The sequence below is a fragment of the Saccopteryx leptura genome, chromosome 6, assembly GCF_036850995.1.
Source record: "Saccopteryx leptura isolate mSacLep1 chromosome 6, mSacLep1_pri_phased_curated, whole genome shotgun sequence".
Classification (NCBI taxonomy): Eukaryota; Metazoa; Chordata; class Mammalia; order Chiroptera; family Emballonuridae; genus Saccopteryx; species Saccopteryx leptura.
The window spans coordinates 175201304-175223440 of NC_089508.1; the positions used below are offsets into that span (position 1 = coordinate 175201304).

The 22137-nt window shown below is 44.6% G+C and overlaps 1 protein-coding gene across 1 annotated transcript in view; it reads left to right on the forward strand.

The window, feature by feature from the left end:
- Positions 1-15263: 15263 nt before the first annotated feature.
- The window catches only part of LARP1 (La ribonucleoprotein 1, translational regulator), a 90177-nt gene continuing 83303 nt past the window's right edge, over positions 15264-22137 (forward strand). Inside the window, exon 1 of the mRNA XM_066343822.1 lies at positions 15264-15305. The gene's annotated coding sequence lies outside the window, so the exon portion shown is untranslated. The remainder of the gene's footprint in view (positions 15306-22137) is intronic.

Sequence of the window (22137 nt, forward strand, 5' to 3'; positions counted from 1 at the left end):
AGGTTCTTAGCCTTTTCTGACTGACTTATTTCGCTTTGCGTAATATTCTCAAGGTCAATCCATGTTGTCACAAATAGCAGTATTCCATCTTTTCTTATGACTATTATTCCACTGTATATATATACTACACTCGATTTATAAAGTCATCTATTGAAGGACACTTCAGTTGTTTCCATGTCTTGGCCACCCTGAATAATGTGACAATGAACATAGTGGTGCATATATCTTTGCAAATAAGTGTTTTCCAATTTTTGGGGTGTATACCCAGAAGAAAGGTTGCTAGGTGATATGGTAATTCTAGTCTTAATTTTTTGAGGAGCCTCCATACTGGTTTTCATAGTGCTGTACCACTTTACACTCCCACCAACAGTACATGAGGGTTCTTTTTCTCCACAATCTCTCCAACACTTGATATTACTTGTCTTGTTGATAATAACCAATCTAACAGGTGTGGGGTAGTATCACATTGTAGTTTTGATTTGCATTTTCCTAACAGATAGTGAAGTTCAGCATCTTTTCATATATCTGTTGGCCATTTGTATGTCTTCTTGGGAGAAGTGTCTGTTCAAGTCCTCTGCCCATTTTTTTTATTTAGAAAATTAAATTTAACAGAGTGACATTGATCAACAAGAATACATAGATTTCAGGTAAACATCTCCACAGCATTTGAACAGTTGATTATGTTGTATACCCATCACCCAAAGTCAAATCATTTTCTATCACCTTATATTTGTCTCTCTTTATACTCTGCTCATTTTTTAATTGGAGTGTTTGTTTGGTGTTGAGTTGCATGAGCTTTTGTATATTTTGGATATTAACCCCTTGTTGGAGCTGTTGTTTGCAAATATATTTTCCGATTTGATTGGTTGCCTTTCTGTTTTTTTGGTGGTTTCTTTTGCTCTGTGGAGCTTTTTAGTTTGTTATAGTCACATTCATTTATTTTTGCCTTCCCTTGCCTTTGGGGTCAAATTCATAAAATATTCTCTATAACCAAGGTCCATAAGTTTAGCACCTATGTTTTCTTCTATGTAATTTATTGGTTCTGATCTTATATTTAAGTCTTTGATCCATTTTGAGTTAAGTTTTGTACATGGGAACAAACTGTAGTCGAGTTTCATTCTTTTGCATGTGGCTTTCCAATTTTCCACATACCATTTATTGAAAAGGCTTTCTTTTCTTCATTGTATGTTTTTTGCTCCTTTGTCAAAAATTACTTGTCCATATATATGTGGTTTTATTTATGATTTCTCAGTTCTGTTCCATTGGTCTGTGTGTCTGTTTTTTTCTGTCAATACGTTGCTCTTTTGATTATCAGAGCTCTGTAGTATAATTTGAATTCAGGTAGTATGACACCTCCAGCTTCATTCACTTTTCTCAGGATTGCTTTGGCTATTCAGAGTCTTTTGTAGTTCTATACAAATCTGATGATTTTTTTTTTGTTCTATTTCTTTAAGAAATGTCTTTGGGATTTTGATGGGGATTGCATTAACTCTATATATTGCTTTGAGTAATATAGACATTTTAACTATGTTGATTTTTCCAGTCCATGAACATGAAATATCTTTCCATTTCATTGCATCTTTTTTAATCTCTTTTAGTAATACTTTATAGTTTTCAGTATACATATAGGTCCATCATAGCCTTTGTTAAGTTTATTCCCAGGTACTTTATTTTTTTTGCTGCAATTGCGAAAAGAATTTTTTTCATTTATTTTTTCTGAAATTTCATGGGAGTCAACTGTATTTTCCATCTGTGGTTGGAAATCCAAGTATGCAGAGGGCCAACTTAAGTTTTACTCAGATTTTCAACTGTGCAGGTGGTCAGCGCTTTTAACCCCCTCATTGTTCGAGAGTTAACTGTAGGTCAGGTTCGGTGTCTCTGTGGTTTCAGGCAAGCTCTGGGGGTCTTGGAATGTATCCCTGCAGATAAGGGGGGACTAGTATACTGATACATGCTATAACATGGATGAGCCCCAAAAGCATTATGCTAAGTGATTTAAATGAAATGTCCAGAATAGGCAAGTCTATAGAGACAGAAAACAGATGAGTGATTGATTGTTCAGGGCTGAAGAAGTGGAGGATTGATACTAAAGGGTACAAGGATTCTTTTTGAGGTGATAAAAATATTCTAAAATAGATTATGGTGAAGGTTGCCCACTCTTAATATACTAAAACCAATTGAAGTTGCATTTAAAATGAGTAAATTGTATGTGTATGAATTATCTCTCAGTAAAGCTGGAAAAAGAAAAGCGGAGAAAGTATCATATCACCCATGAATCTGCCAAGCTATGTAGTTGAGAGGGAAGAAAATGAGTGAATGAATGGATGACCATTTCCCTTGCAGTTGACAAGAATCTGACATATTTCCAAAGCCAAAGATGAATTATCTTGACAGTTTTATGGTCATGCTAACTCCTAGCTCCCAGGAACCCATCAATGTACTAATAAGAAACCTGATAATTTAATAAATAATCCCTGAGGTTACCAGTGCCACTTCAGAGGAAAAGAAATGCCCAGGTGATTTCTTCTGGGATACAAACTACGGGACTGCAGAGCCAGGGGCCACCAGGATGCTGTCGAGGAAAGACTCTCTGGAGATCTCACTGCGATCTGTTTCCACTTGGCAAGTCTTACTCAGGCTTATCCAACTATTCCTGTGTTTTGTTTGTTGTTTTGTTTTTCCTCTCACCCTGGTCGTTCAGAAGAACAATTGTAATGAAAGCTCCATAATAAAACAACTCATGAAATTCTGTGGAAATAATTAGGGAGAACCCAGACACTTCAGTGGATGTCCATCAGCTGGCAGGGAAGTGCTTGTTCAAAATGCTGCCTCCTGGCCTGGACTTGGCGATTCTGGTTCAGGAGTGCTAGAGTGGGGCCAGGGAAACCTCATTTCAAATAAAGCAGCTGTGGTGTTCCTGGTACTGGGACCACTTGCCGCTGAGCAACACCTGGATGCAGAGTAGACAGGAGGAACTGAGATGTATACTGGCAGAAAAGTGGTTTGCTTAGGGGTCTTAGAGGTCACTAAATGTCCTGGGTTTCCTACTGTGTCCCCTGGAACTGCGCACGACTCCATGGAACACTTAGAGGGGCTGCTGAGTCGGTGAAGGGACGAAGGCACGGATGGATCCATCTCAACACACAGCTTCATTTAAATTTGTTTCCTGCCTGATGGGGGGTTGATGCCCTGGCTGGACAGCTTGATTGGTTAGAGCATCTCTGAAGCACAGAGGTTGCTGTTTGGATCCCTGGTCAGGGCACATACAGGAACAGATTAATGTTCCTGTCATCCTGTCGCTCTCGCTCTCTCCTTTCCTCTCTAGAATCAATAAAATAAACATTACAATGTTTTTTTTAAATAAAGAAAAATTAACCATTAAAAAAATAATTGGCAGATTGAATTCTATTGCTTGAAAACCACTAATCATTTTCTGTCCCTCATATGCAAGTGGAGAAACTGAGGACTGGAGAGAGAGCCATTTTCCCGGGGTAGCAGAGTGACGGCACCCTGAGAGCAGGACCAGGCTGATGCCGGGGCTGCTCTTCCAGCCCAGGGCCCCTCCCACGGGGGGCCAGTTTGGATACATCCACTCACGTCCGGGTTGTTTTTCCTCTCTGCCTCTAATAATTTCCACACTAGACAGCAGGGCCCCGGGCTAGGGTGAGGGGAGTGATGCACCCACCTCGGGCACATTTAGGGCGGTGCCTAATTTTTAAGAGAAATCACATTTTAATGCAACATTTTAAAAATCAGAATTGATGCCAAAAAGTTCATGACGAACAAAATACCAACATTTTAGAGACAAGTGGGATCAGCCCGGTCTGTGGTGGCGCAGTGGATAAAGTATCGACCTGGAACGCTGAGGTTGCAGGTTTGAAACCCTGGGCTTGCCTGGTCAAGGCATACGAGAATCAGCGACTACTACGAGTTGATGCTTCCCACTCCTCTTCTGCCCCCTTTCTCTCTTCTCTTTCCCCTTCTCTAAAATCAATAAATAAAATTCTTAAAAAATTAAAATAGCCTGACCAGGCGGTGGCGCAGTGGATAAAGCACTGGTCTGGGATGCAGAGGACCCAGGTTCAAGACCCAGAGGTCACCAGCTTGAGCGCGGGCTCATCTGGTTTGAGCAAAAAGCTCACCAGCTTGAACCCAAGGTCGCTGGCTCGAGCAGGGGGTTACTCGGTCTGCTGAAGGCCCGCGGTCAAGGCACATATGAGAAAGCAATCAATGAACAACTAAGGTGTTGCAACGCGCAACGAAAAACTAATGATTGATGCTTCTCCTCTCTCCATTCCTGTCTATCCCTCTCTCTGACTCTCTCTGTAAAAAAAAAAAAAAAAAAAAAAAAATTAAAATAAAGACAAAGAAAAGTAGGAAGAGCAGTTCTGAGTTTGCATTTTGCTCTAAGCTCCTGTATGGCTCTCCACAGCGTGATTACTCTTCCTGCTTTTATTTCAAGTTTTGGTATTTTGTTTATCACAGAGCTTTTGTGGTCATTTTGATGTTTAAAATATTGCACTCAAATATTATGAATCTAGGTTACTAAATTTGGCTGTGCCTCCCTTGCCTCACCCTAACTCGGGCCCTACCACACAGGTGTTTGGGCAGACAGCTGAGCAGTGCCCCCTTGCCCTCTGGGAAGCCCTCCAGATCCGATCACTTTGTTTGTCTGAAAGAGTGAATGTTTGTTGGGTCTGACTGTGCCTTTGCCCTTGTCACCTGACCTGCAAAGAGGTTTGCAATCAGCAATGGAGATTTGTTTTGCTGACCCAGCAACATTTTCCTTTCTCTGGGAATAGCAACCTATGTTTATTGCTTGGGGAACCTTCCCTCCCCATCTGTGAAGCTGACTCTAGCCCATGTGCTAGAGGTGGGCATGTGACTCAGCTCTGCCAATCAGAGCTTTGTATCCCCTCATCCTGATTGCTTCAGGGGTGATCATGTGACTCAATTACAGCCAATGAGACTCAGTTCTGGGGGTTTGGTCTGAACTTTGGGGAAGGGAAACTTCTTTTCTGTGGTAGCCAGAGGATGGGATGTAAGCCACTTTGGAGCACTGAGCCTCTCTGTGCACAGAAGATAGCAACGTGGGGTGATGGAGACAGGGAAGAGACATCTTGATGATGTGCTTGAGCTTCTGGATCCAGCTGAGCAAAAAGCAAGTCTGTGTTCGGGATTTAAGGGACAGGTGGGCTAACTGTTGCCTAAGTCAGCTTGAATAGTGTCCCTGACACCAAGGTAATTTCACTCTCTTGCCTGCAGCCCGGCCAGGTTGGCCCTAGGAAATACCTTGGTGAAGCCCAGTGCCTATCACTAGACTTCTACATGGAGATCTTCATCCAGATGGTAACATCCAGGGTGCCCTTGCTCCAAGGGCAGCCTTAGAAGGCTGGGAATGGATAGCAACAGCAACTCGAGATAGCATGGCTGAACGTTAGTGCCATTGTCAGGTCCTGTGGTAAATATTTACACAGCTACTAACAACTCCACAGAGCAGACTCTACTATTAACTTCAGGCTGACATTCAGTACATCTGCCCCCAGGCCAGATATCCCAAATCACCAACTAGAGGCAAAGGGAAGGCCCATTGCCTAACAAGCATATGGGCCTGCTTCCCACTGCACGTTGTCTATTTTGTAAATGGACCGACTTTCAAGGGGTTATGCTCTTTCTAAAAGCTGAGCCTAGGTATTAGCAACCCCCATCCCTCACTTTCTGATAACTGTCGGCATCTTGAACTATGGAAACTTGGGGCAGCTTCCTTTGGCCTGGTAGCGGGGCCCAGCACCTAGGGCAGTGCAGGCCTTCATGATTGACAGGTGGGTCAATGAACAACTAAGGTGTCACAACGAAAAACTGAAAACTGATGCTTCTCATCTCTCTCCATTCCTGTCTGTTTGTCCCTATCTATCCCTCTCTCTGACTCTCTCTCTGTCTCTGTAAAAAAAAAAAAAAAAAAAAAAAGATTGGCAAGTGGGTTGGCCCATCGATCACATTTATCTTTGCCATCTATGCTCATTTAATGCATTCAACAAATGTTTATTGAGTGCCAGCTATATGCCAACTCCCATCCGGGATACAACTAGTGAGCAATACTGGGGGTAGTTCCTGCCCTTAGGGAGCTGACTGTCTTGTCAGCGAGGCACACAATAACACATGCAGTTATTTAATTATAAGTATCATAAGCACAGAGAAAGAAAAGTTCAGGGTCTTATCAGAATGCAATAGAAGCATCAAACCGTTGGCTGTCTTAAGCAACTTTATTCATTTGACAGATGTGTTCAGAGTGACCACTCAGTAGTAGGCCCTGTATTTGGTGCTGAGTACTGGGTAGAATGGGGAACAAGGCATAGCCCCTGCCCACAAGAAGCTCATGTGCACAACCAATATACCATCTGACCAGCTGTCCCTGTGGCCTGCCGCCTGTGAGTGGCTGCCTGTCTACAGCTTTGACACTGGCTTGAAAGAACAACTGTACTCCTGCCCCCACAGTGAACTGAATATACAGGGGTGGACAAAAGTGGGTTTACAGTTGTGAGTACATGAAACACACAGTTTATTCTTGTATTATTGTATTTTTTTCCATATGAGCAACTGTAAACCTACTTATGCCCTACCCTGCATTTAACTGGTTCCATTTGCCTCACATTGGTCTTACTATATCCTTTTTTTTTTATGACTTTTGCTCTCTGTGGTTGGGAAAATTGGGACAAATGGTCATCAGGCCTACTGAGAATGCTTTGTTAGGCTCTATAAAAATGGTCTCATTGGAAGAAGCAGCGGCGGCAAAGGAAAGGAACCAGGCGTTGACACTCCCTGGGCCATATGGCTCCAGTGTGCTGGGGACAGGAGCTTGGCTTTGAGGGCAGACCTGTGTGATATTTCTAGCTGCCTGGCCCCCAGGGTGTAGACCAGAGTGTGGTGCCCAGCTCTCCATGGGGGAACTTTCTAGAATGCTTTATTATTCAGAGCATATGGTACTTTGGTTTCAGCAGTCAGAGACGTCCAGCACTTCTGCAGAGCTGGGAGTGGGGCTCTCACCAGCAGAGGTGAGCATGTGGGTGGTTTCAGACATCGGATGTTTGGTTCAGTCCTTTTAGCGCCAGCCCCCCTGCAGAATAAAGCAAACAGAATAATTTGGACCCCGGGGCCCTGATCCAGGCCTGAAACGTGACAGCAGAGGGTGAAATGGGAAGATGGAATGGCCTTGGACTGTATCCCCACTGGACTGAAGCACTTTGAGGGTGGGGAGTGCGGTTGACCCTTCTCTGTGTCTCCAGAGGCTGATTCCCTGGGACAGGTGTCTTGCACCGTTGGTGTCATAGCTCCGATATATTGAGGGCTTACTATATGCTAAGCATTAGTTCACTTAAACCTCGCAACAACCCTATTGGGTAGGTTCTATTACCCTCATTTTACAGGGAGCTGAGGCTCAGGGTGGTAGAGCAGGATCTATGCAGATCGCAGAGGAGTGCTACCCTGTCTGTTTCAGCAAGGGCTTCAGAGAGCTGTCACAGCAGAATGGGAGAGTGGTGAGGCGTCCCTACCTCCCTGCTTGGGGAAGGACCAGCATAGAAAGCGGCTAACTGACTGGGACGAGCCTTCAACTTGATCCAGAGCCTTCGCCATCCTGGCTCTAACAAGTGTGGGGCTGACTAACTGAAGAGCAACATAGAATATGGCATTTTGTCCTTTTGCTGAAGCCTTAGTCTGTATTAATAATAAAAGTAAATAACCTATCCATTGAGATCTTACTCCTTTTTTGTCACAGGGTCAAGGACTTTATTTAATCCTTAAATTTTACTTAATCCTCACATCCATTTATGAAGTAGGTAGTATTATCCTTCTTAGGAAAAAGATTTTTTTTTTTTAAATTGGCCCAAGTTACACTAGTGAGTTACAGTCAGGACTCAACCTAAGAATGTGTTGCTCCAGGATCTCCTGACTCTCTGAGCATCAGAGACCTCGCTCACTCCTTGTTCAGTTCCTCCACGGACCAGACGCATGCCTAGGCAAGCTGTCTAACTTCTCTGGGTCTCATTTTCCTCATCTGTAAAATAGGTAGCTTGGGCTAGATGATGTGTTAGGCCCCCTCCAGCTCTGATAGCTAGATTTTGAACCCGTGTGTCCTCAGCACTTTGCAGACAGCCTGGCCCCAAGTGGGCACCGGGTCAACATGTATTGCACTAAATACAGTGGTACCTTGACACACGAGCACTTTAAATCACGAGCATTTTGAGAGATGAGCAGTCACTCGTGGGATTTTTGTTTTGGTTTTTTGGTTTTTTTACAGGGACAGAAAGAGAGTCAGAGAGGGACAGACAGGAATGGAGAGAGATGAGAAGCATCAATCATCAGTTTTTCATTGTGACACCTTAGTTGTTCATTGATTGCTTTCTCATATGTGCCTTGACCGCGGGCCTTCAGCAGACCGAGTAACCCCTTGCTCGAGCCAGCGACCTTGGGTCCAAGCTGGTGAGCTTTTTGCTCAAGCCAGACGAGCCCGCGCTTAAGCTGGCGATCTCGGGGTTTCAAATCTGGGTCCTCCGCATCCCAGTCCGACGCTCTATCCCTCTATCCTCTGCGCCACCGCCTGGTCAGGCCACTCATGGGATTTTTTGCTTTAAGTCATGAGCAGATATTTGAATCACGAGCTTCCGCCACCCTCCACTAAATAGCCTGCAGAATGTTCTGAAAGGGAGGGAGAAGAAGAAACAAACTTCCATGGAAAAGTTTTTGTTGAAATAACCTCTAAGTGAAAGTGAGGAAAGTATAGCGAAAAAGCCAAAAGTCAGTGAAGAAAATGATGATTGTTGGGCAAATGAGTTTGTAAAATTTGTATTTTCTAAGTTTGCTCGCTTTTATTGTTAAAAATGGCACTGGGCAGCTATCTGTGAAATTGCTAATTATCTTCCTGCTTGGGAAGGGCCATTGTTATGCTAATGTAGCCTCCCCCTTCACCAGCATCTTTGCCTGACTTTGAAGGTAAATAACATTTCATAAACCAGTTTATTGCTTTACATTCTCTCTTATTAGGTATGTATATATATATATGTATTTGTTACTTATAATATACGTTTTCTTATTTAATAGCATATAAAACAAAAAATATGTGTGGTTTTTTGGGGCTGGAATGGATTAATTGCATTCCCATTAATTTAAATGGAGAAATTCAATTTGACACACGAGCAAATTGAGTCACGAGCTCAGCCATGAAATTAATTAAACTCATGTGTCAAGGTGCCACTGAATATCCTTATGGGGCCCCACCGAGCTCCTAGCTCCATACTCTCTGCCATTTCTAAATATATGCATTTTAAAGCCTCCCCTCATACCTATGGTTCAAAGTTCCGATGTACTATAATGTATCCATCTTGGTATTTTCAATTGTTCCTATTTTTAAATGCTTCTAAATGGCTCTTTTTAAATGTTTTTAAAAGATTTTATTTATTGATTTTAGAGAGAGGAAAGAGAGAAAGGGGTTGGGGAGGGGGGAGAAGCGGGAAACATCAATTCATAGTAGTTTCTTCTCGTTTGTGCCTTAACCGGAGAAGCCAGGGTTTCGAACCAGTGACCTCAGCATTCCGGGTCGGCATTCTATCGGATAGAGTCTATCCATTGCCCCACCACAGGTCAGACTACAGTTATTTTCGCTACTGATGCTCTAATTGTCCTGACTTTGGCCAATAGTAGTCTATTCAGGTTGTCTTCTGAGTGAGTCCCTTTGGTGCGACTCTAGCTTCCTTGGTTTGTGGCTTAAAGGATAGTCAAAGTACATGTACATTTTCTGCCCTAAAGCAGGAATCGGGTTTTGGGTTTTTTTGTTTGTTTGTTTTTAAGGAATCCTGGTTCCTTTAAGTGGGAAGTCACATTTAGAGACCATAGTCTGGGCATTAAAGGTGCTCACTTAAAGTGCTGGTCATTCTTTCTAGACCTGAAAACAATAGGCAGAGCTAGGGGATAAGGTTGTGTGTTTGTTTTTAGATCAGCTACATAAAAAATTCATGCTGAAACTTCGAATTCAAATTCAGATTTATTAATCCCTTTAATCTTTCATTTGTATCTCTTTTCTCTCACACTAAAAGTCCTGGTTCAAACACTACCAACTTCTTGCTTTATCCCGTACTACCTATTCAACAGTTTCAGAGTAATGACCCCAATGCTACCACTAACAATATGATGACTGAAAACAGGAAGCACTTTTAAAAAATCAGAGTAAAAAGTTCTGAAAATGAAAATAGAAAGTAACTCCGCAGGAAGGGTCAGTGCTGACCCCATGTGACTGCTGGCACTTTCATTGCTGCTAGAATTTATTTTATTTTATTTTATTTTATTTTATTTTTGTTGTTGTTTTTTGTTTTACAGGGACAGAGAGAGAGTCAGAGAGAGGGATAGATAGGGACAGACAGGAATGGAGAGAGATGAGAAGCATCAATCATCAGGTTTTCTTTGTGACACCTTAGTTGTTCATTGATTGCTTTCTCATATGTGCCTTGACCGCAGGCCTTCAGCAGACCGAGTGACCCCTTGCTCAAGCCAGCGACCTTGGGTCCAAGCTGGTGAGCTTTTTTTTTTGCTCAAGCCAGATGAGCTCGCGCTCAAGCTGGCGACCTCAGGCTCTCGAACCTGGGTCTTCCGCATCCCAGTCCGAAGCTCTATCCATTGTGCCACTGCCTGGTCAGGCTTATTTTATTTTTTATGAGTACGTTTATTAAAGCTGGGGATGGTGAAGCAAGGAAGGGCTTAGGATAGAAGCAACAGGAGGGAGTCTAGGCGGGGCTGCTTTGGCTCCCTGAGAAGTCAGAGGAAAGGGGGCCTTGGAGACAGGTTTAGGGCGTGAGCGGTGGATGAGCTGCTGCTGCCCGCTGTTCCTCTGGTTGCAAGTCTAGTGGGATTCCTCGGAGCCTGTGGGGAAAGGGAGAGGGGAGAGGGAAAGGTCTGGTGTGCTCCTGGGAGGGAGAGTGCACCACTGCTAGGATTTTTAATACTATACTCTGTTGGTCAGGGTTTTGTTCTTCAGTGTGGCAAACTTCTAAAATCGTAGCCCTTACCCTCTAGGACAGGGGTTGGGAACCTTTTTGACTGAGAGAGCCATGAACGCCACATATTTTAAAATGTAATTCCGTGAGAGTCATACAATATGTTTAACACTAAATACAAGTAAATTTGTGCATTTTACGTAAGACCAACACTTTTAAAGTACAATAAGTCTCTGAATTCTTTTTAGTAATGTTGTTATGCTGTTGCTAACCAATGATGAATAAAGTACTTCTTACCATTAATGCGACTTCTGGTGCTGCATGGTTTTGCTGAAGGCTTTGTAGTCGGGTTGATACATGGTGAGGTTAAGCTTCATGCAGGCGTTGAGACTTCCATCCGTTAAACGTGATCGTAGGTCAGTCTTAACTTTCTTTAGATGTGAGAAAGACTGCTCACATGCATACGTAGAGCCAAACATTTGTCAGTACAGCAATACTCACACACTGTAGTGTGTGGATTGTGACGGTAAGCATGTTCTAAGTTATGACAATCAGCTGGTCCGCGGTTGAAGTTTTTTCATTTCTCCCCACTTGTGTTTGCTCGCCAACTCTGCTTGCTGTCGTGCAAGTCTTTCCAAATCTTCATCCAGTGACTTGAACTTATTCACCCACATGTCTGAGGCCTTCAGTTCAGCAGCTTGTAGCTCAAAATCTCTGACGGAGACATCCGGGATATAACTCAGGTCGGCGCTGTCCACTGCACACTCGTGTGGATGGGTGATGAACTTAAAAAGACGAGCTCACGAAATTCTCCAAAGCGTGCTTTGAATGACTGCAGGAGATTATATGTGAAGCCACTAGCTGCTAGAGATCAAGATGTTGAGCAGGGTCACTTGCTGTGAATGCATCTTTAAACTCTCCCAGTTTTTCAAAGTGTAGTAAACGACCTGTTTCAATGTCAGCAATGAAGAGTTCCAGCTTGTTTTCAAATGCAAACACTGCTTGTTGAAGGGATAAGACTATTTCCAACGCCTTGCATTTTCACATTGAGCTGGTTCAGATGTTCAGTCATGTCCACGGGATAGTAGAACTTCAGGAGCCACTCAGTGTTAGCTAACTCAGGATGCTCAACATTTTTCATTTCAAGAAAAGTCTGGATTTTGCTCAGACAAGCCGTGAAATGGCTGAGCACCTTCCCTCTTGACAACCAACGCACATTGCTGTGCAGAATCAGACCAGGATAATTATTCCCAACTTCATCCAGCAGTGTTTTAAACTGGGGATCATTTAAAGCTCGGGCAACAATAAAGTTGACCACCTGAATGACCAGCGACATCACCTCACCAAGCTGCTCGTCACACATCTGAGCACAAAGCGCCTCCTGATGTAGGATGCAATGAAAACTTAGGATGGGTCTCTTTTCATGTTCACGAAGAAGCGCTACGAATCCTCTGTTTTTCCCCACCATGCACGGAGCACCATCAGTACACACCGAAATAAGTTTATCCATCCATAGATGAATAAACTTTAGCAAACTCAGTGAAAGACTTGAATAAATCCTCCCCTCTTGTTGTCTCTTTCATAGGCAAAACAGCAAGACTTTACTCATGTAGTGTGTCACAAACAGCATACCTTGCAATCACGCTGAACTGGGATAAATGGCTTATGTCTGTTGACTCATCCAATGCGAGAGAAAAAGAATGGTGCTGCATTTATGTCCTTCACTTGTGTTGCCTCAGTTTGATTTGCCATCATGATGGTATGATCATGAACAGTTCTTGCCAACAGAGGCATGTAGCTCTTGACATGCTTTCTTCCTGCTGTCCCCTGCTGGATATTTCGATGCAAATGTAGTATAGCATGTGTCGAAGTGCCGCTTTATATTTGACCGTTTCATCGATGCAATTTTATCATTGCATATTAGACACACTGCAGAACCTGCTCTCTCCACAAAGGCGAATTCCTCTGTCCATTCCTGCTGAAAAGTATGATACTTCTCATCTTTTTTTCTTTTAGACATCTTCTTCATCAAAAGGGTTTCTGCAATTAGCTAGCTGACTACTTGATTAAAAGGAGGGCAGTTTACTTCCTGACCTCACAATGACCCGTGGAAATGACACATTATCCAATAAGATTTTGGTGTTGTCCCAGAGGACAGCTGTGATTGGCTCCAGCCACCCGCAACCATGAACATGAGCGGTAGGAAATGAATGGATTGTAATACATGAGAATGTTTTATATTTTTAACGTTATTATTTTTTTTATTAAAGATTTGTCTGCAAGCCAGATGTGGCCATCAAAAGAGCCACATCTGGCTCGCGAGCCATAGGTTCCCGACCCCTGCTCTAACAGTTTATACATGGCTACAGAGTGGAGAAGTATGAGGTTATGGTACCAGAGGCTCATGGGATGCTTGTTGGGTTGGTAATCCAAGCAAGTACACCAGTGAACTCCAGATATCTAGTCTTCCTTCCTAATATATGAAGATAAAGAAAGGAAGGGATGGGGGGAGTAGAAGAGGGTATAGGGGGATAAGTAGTGAAGGAAAGAGACTTGATCTGGGGTGGCAAGGACACAGTACAGTATACAGATGATGTTATAGAATTGTACACCTGCAACCTATATAATTTTACTAACCAATGTCACCCCAATTAATTTAATTTAAAAAAAAAAGAAAGGAAGGGGAACTTGGCAAGAGGGGTTCTGGGCAACTCAACTCTTCTCTCTGAATCACTTCCTTATCTATTAAAAGGGGCGCAGGGCTTGGACTGCACTGCAGCCACAGCAGCTTGCTTTCTGTACTCCACATCCACCTGCGCCAGGGCCTTTGCACTTGCACTTTCCCATCCCTGAAACACTCTCGCTCCAGTTCTTCCAATGATTGGTTCCTTATCCTGATTCAAGTCTCAGCTTCAGAATCACCTTCCCAGAGAGAGCCCCCCAGACCACACAATCTAAAATAATCATCAGCATCTGCATCACTTTATCATATCAGCCAGTTTCATTTTTTCATGGCACTATCACCTGTCTAATCTGTTTACTTATTTATGTCTCTCTCCCCTCTCTTCAGAGTGCCAACAGTAAGAGCAGGGTCTTTGACTTTCTTGTTCACCAATGGATTCCCTAGCACCTAAAATAGGCCTGGCACACAGTGGTCACTGAATAACAGTACCTGCTGAGTGAAAAGATGTCTGCTAGATGCACGGATGGACTAGTTCGTGGTCGGCAAACTCGTTAGTCAACAGAGCCAAATATCAACAGTACAACAATTGACATTTCTTTTGAGAGCCAAATTTTTTAAACTTAAACTATATAGGTAGGTACATTCCTTATTGAGGTAGCGCCCGCACGTGGTATTTTGTGGAAGAGCCACACTCAAGGGGCCAAAGAGCCGCATGTAGCTTGCGAGCCATGGTTTGCCGACCACTGGACTAATCTCCAAGTCCAACAAGATACACTCAACACCGTGAGTATAGACTCACATACAAGCATGACAGTACCACGTTACAAATGTGGAAACTGAGGCAGCAAGTGCCGGCCAAAGGCCGCGCAGAGGAAGGGGGACGCTCCAGTAGTGCTGTTTGGGAAGCCAAGAGCAGGAGGCTTGGGTTTGGATCCTCACACCATCCGACTTGTCCACCCTCCTTCCTAGAGCTGTGTGAACTGGACAAGGCATGTCCCCCTCCAAGGACAGTTTCTCCACCCCAAAGAGAAGACAGATTACACTCTGGTTATTGTGAGATAATGGAGCTTTGTGAACTAACCTCACCAGGCACTTGGCAGAATGTCTGGCCTTTTCTCTACCCCCAGGGGCAGGGGGTGGGGCTAAGGAAGGAAGCTAAGGACCCGGGCATGGAGAGGGGAGAGCCAGCTGGTTGCCACGGTGTGTTTACTCACCTGAGTCCCCTAGCCTAGCTACTCTCACCTGCTCAGGTAAAGAGGTGGGGGGAGCCTGGCTCAGCCAATGAAGTGCAATCATTCTCTTAAAGGCTCCCAGCAGCTGGCAAGAAAACCAGCCATACAACCTGGAGAGCTCCCTGGATGCCAGGAGGCGGCTGTGCAATCTTGAGTAACTAAGCCCTCCGTGGCCACACTGTGACCTTGGGGCCTGGTCACTGCAGGTCTTGGAGGGTTCTTTCTTCAGAGAGGCCTCCCTCACCTCCACCAGGGCTGGCTTCCCAGGAGGCTCCCCGGCCTAGCCGCCCTGGCAGACACCCAGGGAGGAAAGGCAACGTGGCCTTGGCAGGTGTCTGGCAGGAAGGAGCCCACAGGTACCAGCCAGGGAGAAGACGCTACCCTGTCCTGACCCCCTCAGCCACCCCGGTGAGTCGGGATGCTCTGGCTTCTTGAACCTTAGCATAGCAGGGTGTGGTGGGCGGGACCTCTCCTGAGGGGCAGAAACTTTGGGTGCTTGGTCCAGCCCTCCCGGGTGACCTGGCGGGTCACTCCAATAACAGGAGCCTCGTGTTCCCCATCTGGGAAAAGAAGGAGCTCAAACTTCCACGTCAGCTTTCCTTTTTATTATTCTCCCCTGTCACACCCCTCAGTTTTGAAGGATTTTTGTCTGCCAAGCTGTACCTGTTGCATAAGTCATTAATTTTTCCCCCTTGTATGTTAATCAAGGCCATAGGGTAGCCAATCAGCTGTTTCTGGTCAGCAGGAACAAACCGTCGCGATACTACTGAGCTGATGTAAGTTTAACCAAAAGCAAAGAAATGGAATATTTCAGTCTGTCTGTGAGATCTTATCTAGAGTTAATATTTGGTTTTCATTTGCCCTTTTGAGATATGAGAAATAGGGCACCTGTGGGTAATTTCCAGAGAATGGGGACCGTGGGTGAGGGACCCAGGTCTAACTTGCATGATTCATGGGGCACTAGGCAGAAATAAGTCCATCACACCCCAAACCCAGCTTTGGTCTCCCCCTCACACCTCACATATGAGACTTAAGTCTTGATAATGGAAGCTGTTGGCTTGAAAACTTCCTATATGGGGCTGGATTGATCCCAGGAGTCTCCACACCGGTCCTTCCCGCCTCTGAAGGAGGCTGCGGGGCCTGGCTGGGGGATCTGGCTGTGGTCTCCCTCAGGCCTCTGCTGGAGTGGTCAGGGGTGATGGGAACAAGTAGGTGTGAGGGCAATGCTTGGAAGCCAGGAGTATACAGTGGACCCAGCTTATGCCCGGAGTCAGGAGACAAGGACTTGACCGCAGGCGAGTTGCCTAACCTCTTTGAACCTCAGTTTTCCCAGCTAGAAAAAGGGGGGTTGTAATCTTGGTAATGCTTGCCTACCAAAATTGTTCCTAGGACCAGATAACATAGTGTAGCCCTGGTCAGTAACTCAGTTGGTTAGAGCATTGTCCTGATACACCAAGGTTGCAGGTTCAGTCCCTGGTCAGGGCACATAGAAGAATCAACCAATGCGCCTGACCAGATGGTGGCTCAGAGGGTAGAATATCAGCCTGGGACACAGAGATACCCAGGTTCAAAACCCTGAGGTCACAGGTTTGAGTGTGGGACCATAGACATGACCCCATGGTCGCTGGCTTGAGCCCAATGTCACTGGCTTGGCTGGAGCCATGGCACATATGAGAAGCAATCAATGAACAATTAAGGTGCCACAACTATGAGAGATGAGTTGATCTCATCTCTCTCCCTTCCTGTCTGTCTGTGCCTCACTTTCTCTCTCTCTCTCTCTCTAAAAAAAAAAAATCAACCAATGAATGCATAAATAAGTGGAACAACAAATTAATGTTTTCCTCTCTTCCTCTGTCTCTAAACTCAATAAAAAGTAAAAATAAAATAGTGTATTTCATGGAAGCTTAGAATCCACAGATTTTAAGATGCATCCAGATTCAAAATTTTTTTAAATCCACAAATATACATTTTACGATTAACTAAATAGAGCAGTGATTTTCAACCTTTTTTGAGCCACGGCACATTTTTTACTTTTACAAAATCCTGGGGCACACCACCTACCAAAATGACACAAAATGACACTCTAACACAGTACATATTATACATATAGTTAATAATATAGTTTCTAAATGTATTTATACTCACACCTGACCATGTCTCAAGGCACACTAGTGTGCCGCGGCACACTGGTTGAAAAACACTGATAGAGTAATGGCTGTTTTGTAAAATGTGACCTCCATGATACAGAATTATTCTGATAAAGATAGAATCAGGACTGCTTGTTAAGTTCTTTTACTTTTGAAATACAATTTATTGGTAACTTTTTGAAATGTAGATTGAGATAAACAGAAAGCAGGGGAAAACAACTCACTGAGTAGTGATATTTTCTAATGACTCCTGGAACTGAAACCCAGGCCTGGAATGTGGCCCTAATGCATGAGGCAGTATAGTATGTACTTAATGCATGGACTTGGGAGTCAGAACATCTTGGGTGCAAATGCAGGCTGTAGGTCCTACTTATAGTGACCTTGGGTGTAAGTCACTTTTCTATGCCTCAGTTTCTTCTAAATTCTACAGTGCAGTGGGGTGTGTGGGATGACAAAAATGCTGGCTAATTGGTAGCCCGTGTTTTTGTTGTTAAGTTGGGGTATAATTTAGGATAGGAGCAGAACCCATATGCATGTTCCACTGGATATTCCCAGGTCTGAGGGCTCTTGATCCTTAGAGACTCGAGTGGGCTGAATAAACCGAGTCAGAGCAAGACACTTGGGTCAGTTTCCTCCCCACGTGTAAAATGGGATCCCTCACACCTCGGCCACCATCTGGGGCAGCAGGAGGCTCCAGGAACACGCTGGATAAGCAAATGCTTTGGAACCAGTGTGGTCCCCCAGTGCACAAGGCTGTTGCTGCTCCTTGCTTCCTGGGGCCGTCAAGGTACCCAGCACCTTTCTTTCAGTCATTGGCCCTTTCTTTCCCCTCCTCTGCAGCTACCTGCTGAGCAAGTCAATTTCAGGGGATGCTGGTTCTCAGGATTGTGACAGTGAGCCCCCTCCTCACCCAGTGGAGCTGTGAGAAAATGAGATGAGATGAGAGTTAGAACAGAAGTTTCCCAGGAACAGGAGGGGCAGCCCCTCTTGCCCAGGGCTTTGAGCAGATGGTGGCAATAAGCATGTGTACTTGTGCACAGGAACTAACAAAATTAAAGTTGAAACATTCTTTTTGTTTTTAAGTTGAAACATTCTAATGCTGCAAAGACGGGGAGAGGCCCTGTGAGCCAGCCCACTGCTCTGGGGGAGACCTCTCATCGAACTAACACTAGAAGGCTGCAGCTGCACCCCAGGGAAGTCTCTAAACATCTTTCCTTGGTAACCAGCCTTAGCATCTCAAAAGCCTCCCAAGGGTGTGTGCAGGGTGTGTGTGAGCATGCTTGAAGTTATTGGGTGTCCAATAAGTTAGAGTTCCATGGACACGGAGCACCTATACCTTGGGAAAAATAAATTTGAGATAGATGGACTGGGGTAGACTATTATTCCAACCACCATGAAGCTTAGAGGCTTTTTGGTGGAGGAACTAGATTTATTGAGCACCTACTATGGGCTAATGATTGTGCTGGATGTTTCAAGTTCATTACTTCATTGAATCCTCACAGTAGCCTGTTGTACAATATTATTCCTATTTTACAGATGGGAGTACTGAGACCACAAACCTTGAACTGGGATTCAGTATGTCTCAGTCTGGAGCTGGGGCTCTTAACCCATCCCACCAGAAGTTGCAAATCAGGCCAAATACTTAAGTCCCCAGATACATTATCTTTGGCTCTCACAATGTTTTGTTTTAACATTTAAAAAACTCAGATGTCAATCTTTGAAAACAGACTTCTTAATATAAAAGTCTACATTCTGGCCTTGGCCATTTGGCTCAGCAGTAGAGCGTCAGCCCAGCATGTGGAAGTCCCAGGTTCGATTCCCAGTCAGGGCACACAGGAGAAGTGCCCATCTGCTTCTCTACCCTTCCCTTCTCCTTTCTCTCTCTCTCTTCCCCTCCTGCAGCCAAGGCTCCACTGGAGCAAAGTTGGCCTGGGTGCTGAGGATGGCTCTGTGGCCTCTGCCTCAGGTGCTAGAATGGCTCTGATTGCAGCGGAGCAATGCCCCAGAGGGGCCGAGCATCCGCCCCTGGTGGGCATGCCAGGTGGATCCTGGTCGGGCGCATGCAGGAGTCTGTCTGACTGCCTCCCTGCTTTTAACTTAAGAGAAATATCAAAAAAAAAGAAAGTCTAGATTCTGGCTTCTCTTTAAAAATTAGAAGGAAGCTATGGCACTGTGAGCCCACCTTCTCATATGGCATCAATCAACTTGGACTGATTAGAAGCCACCGCCTTTAAATGGGACATGTAACCTCTAGTTTGTCACAGTCTCCATTCCCTACTACTTTCTACCCAGCCCACTTTGTGTTTATACCAGGGCCTGGGCTCTGGTCCTGGGACTGGCTAAACTTGGCTGTGACTTGAGGTAAATTACCACATCTTTCTGGGCTTTAGTTGTAACCTGGACTAGTTTGCACTCTGAAATAACTTCCTAAGTGGCTTTCTGTACATCCGCATGTTGGCCACCTGGCTATGTGTGATCAACATCTGTATGAATGACACAAGGAGTTGACAAGTGTTATTCACACTTTGTCACCATCATTCCACTGCACTGCATGTCTGATGTGCCTGTGACACAAAATAGTTGGAGACAGGTTGGGCCTGGTGGCACCCAGTCCTGGTGTGATGCCCATTCCCAACATTTTTTTTGATCAAAAAATCTGACTTTCACATGCCTCTGTTTATTTCTCCAGGAGGCTGATTGAGATTTCAGCATCTGAAATGTCCTATTCTGACCCCACTTTTGCTGTAGGGTGCATGAGTGAAAATCTGCAGCCCAGTTGAAAACCTTCTCTCTTTCTCTGTTACACACACATGCACATGCACAGCCTGCGGCTCAGAAACGGCCACACTTTATAGGTCTTCACATCTACCGAGTGTCTCAATTGGGTTTCTGAGATCAGATCTTGAGAGCCCTGAAATTGCTGCGATGGAAATGTGGGTGTGCCTTAGATGTAGATAATTTAGTCCAATAATAGCACATACATTTTACTTCATTGGCTAATTATAATCAACTGGTCGAGTGTTGAAAAGGCTTCTGAAGCTACATAAGGGCCTGGAGTGATCACACACTGAGATCTCTCATCAGTGAGTATCATGCCACCTACTGAGGGCACGGCAAGGGATTTTAATAGTGCTTCTGCCAAAAATTATACAGAAATGAAAACTGGTCTGGGAAAGGGATATGACTTGTCCAAAGTGACTCAGCAAGGCAAGGCCCAGTAAGACCCAGGGGCGGGGTCTCTCTTGACCTTGAAGCCATTCTTGCTTCCTCTGTATTAGCTCAGAGAAGAGAATTGAGAACCAGAGGAGAAATGGCAGAAGCAAGACTAGGACCCAGGAGTCCTGGCTCCCCTAAGAAGCCTGGCTGGGGTCAGGACTAAGGAATTCTGTTCTGTCCCACTAGGCTGAGCCCTGCCAGCCAGGCCTGTTGGCTTCTGCTCCACTTCTTAGAGTCCCTTCGCTCCTGCCCCAGTTTCCTGTCTCATTTTCCTCGGGCTCAGAGAGTGCACGTGGAAGCCTGGGCCCCCAGGGATCCTGGGCCCTACATACCCTCTTTTGGCAAGCTTCAGCAAGCTCCCCAGCCCCCTTTGTTCTGAAAGAGCAGTCCTAGGACAGGGGTTCCTAACCTTGCTGATGCCATGGCCTCCCCTGGAAATTTGCTAAAGCCTATGGATCCCTTCTGAGAATGTTTTTAAGTACATAGAATAAAATATCTAGGACTACAAAAAAATCCAATCATTTCAAACTACAATTATCAAGATATTCTTTATTTATTTAAAAAAATTTAAATTTATTGATTTTAGAGGAAGAGAGAGAGAAACGTCAATTGTTGTTCCACTTATTTACGCATTCATTGGTTGATTCTTGTATGTGTCCTGACCTGGGATAGAGCCTGCAACCTTGGGGTGTTGGGATGACTCTCTAAGCAACTCTGGCTACCCAGCCAGGGCTCAAGATATGTTTTAAATGTTTATAATAGACTAATATGTTACTTCCTTCCTAATACATTTAGAAAGAGATCTGGCAGCAGATATAATAGCTTGTAATTTTAAAGTAATGAGGAGCATAAATGATATTTTGAGAGATGTACAAAGACTGTCATATGATATGAAAATATCTGTGATTTTTCCTGGTGACAGAGTCACAGGAATTGTCGATATTACTGTGGTCAACTGCCTGCATTCATAACGGAACACAGAGGTTGGCGAAAATGAAGCTCGAATTTTTCTCCCATCCAAGCTCCTGAATTCTACTGTGGACGCAGGCTTAGAGTGCCTCAACTTAGGGTGTTCAAGCAGGAGTCGGCTAGTCCAGGGATTTGCAAACTGGGGGCCATAAGACCCAGGGATTCTAGAAGTGTCATGAAGACTGGAACATGGTGGAGGCAGGTGAGACAGCTGTCCTCTGAATCTACTGCCTCTGCCTGAGCAGTCTTTTCTGAGTTCATTTTAGTGGTTTATGTAAGATTCCTTTATTAAAAAAACCCGGGATCACCCATTTGTGTCTGAATGTCACACACCTTTGCTCGGCTCCTCCCACCTTTTATGATGTAAAGCAAACCTGAGAGGGAGAGCAGGGAAGGTGCTAGAGCAGCGATTTCCAGCCTTGTTCATCTCACAGCACGCGGGAACTAGTTATTAAAATTCTGCGGCACACCAAAAACTATAGTTTTTGCCGATCTGACAAAAAAATGGTGTAATTTGGAATCGTTCACACCAGACGGCTATTGTTGTGTTGGCTATTGTCATTATTATTTTTCTTTACAATCTAAGGGAAAAGAGGTCGTTGCCCCAGACTGAATAGTTAGATATTGAATGTTTTAAAGGTTCTTGCAGCACAGGGTTGGAGATGGCCGTGCCAGAGCACACTGCCCTTCGGTGACTGGGGTGGTGACTGGGGTGGGGCTGTGGGGACGGGAGGTGGTGGGGAGTGCACTTCCTGTTACCTCTGCCTGCCAGCCATTCAGGGAAGCAGACTTCCGAGGCGAGCACGGGCCGAGAGTCAGGAGACCTGAATTCAAGATCCTACCTAATTCTGCCACTACCTTGAGTTTCTCATCTGCTAAACAGAGGCAATAATACTCGGGTGTTAGGA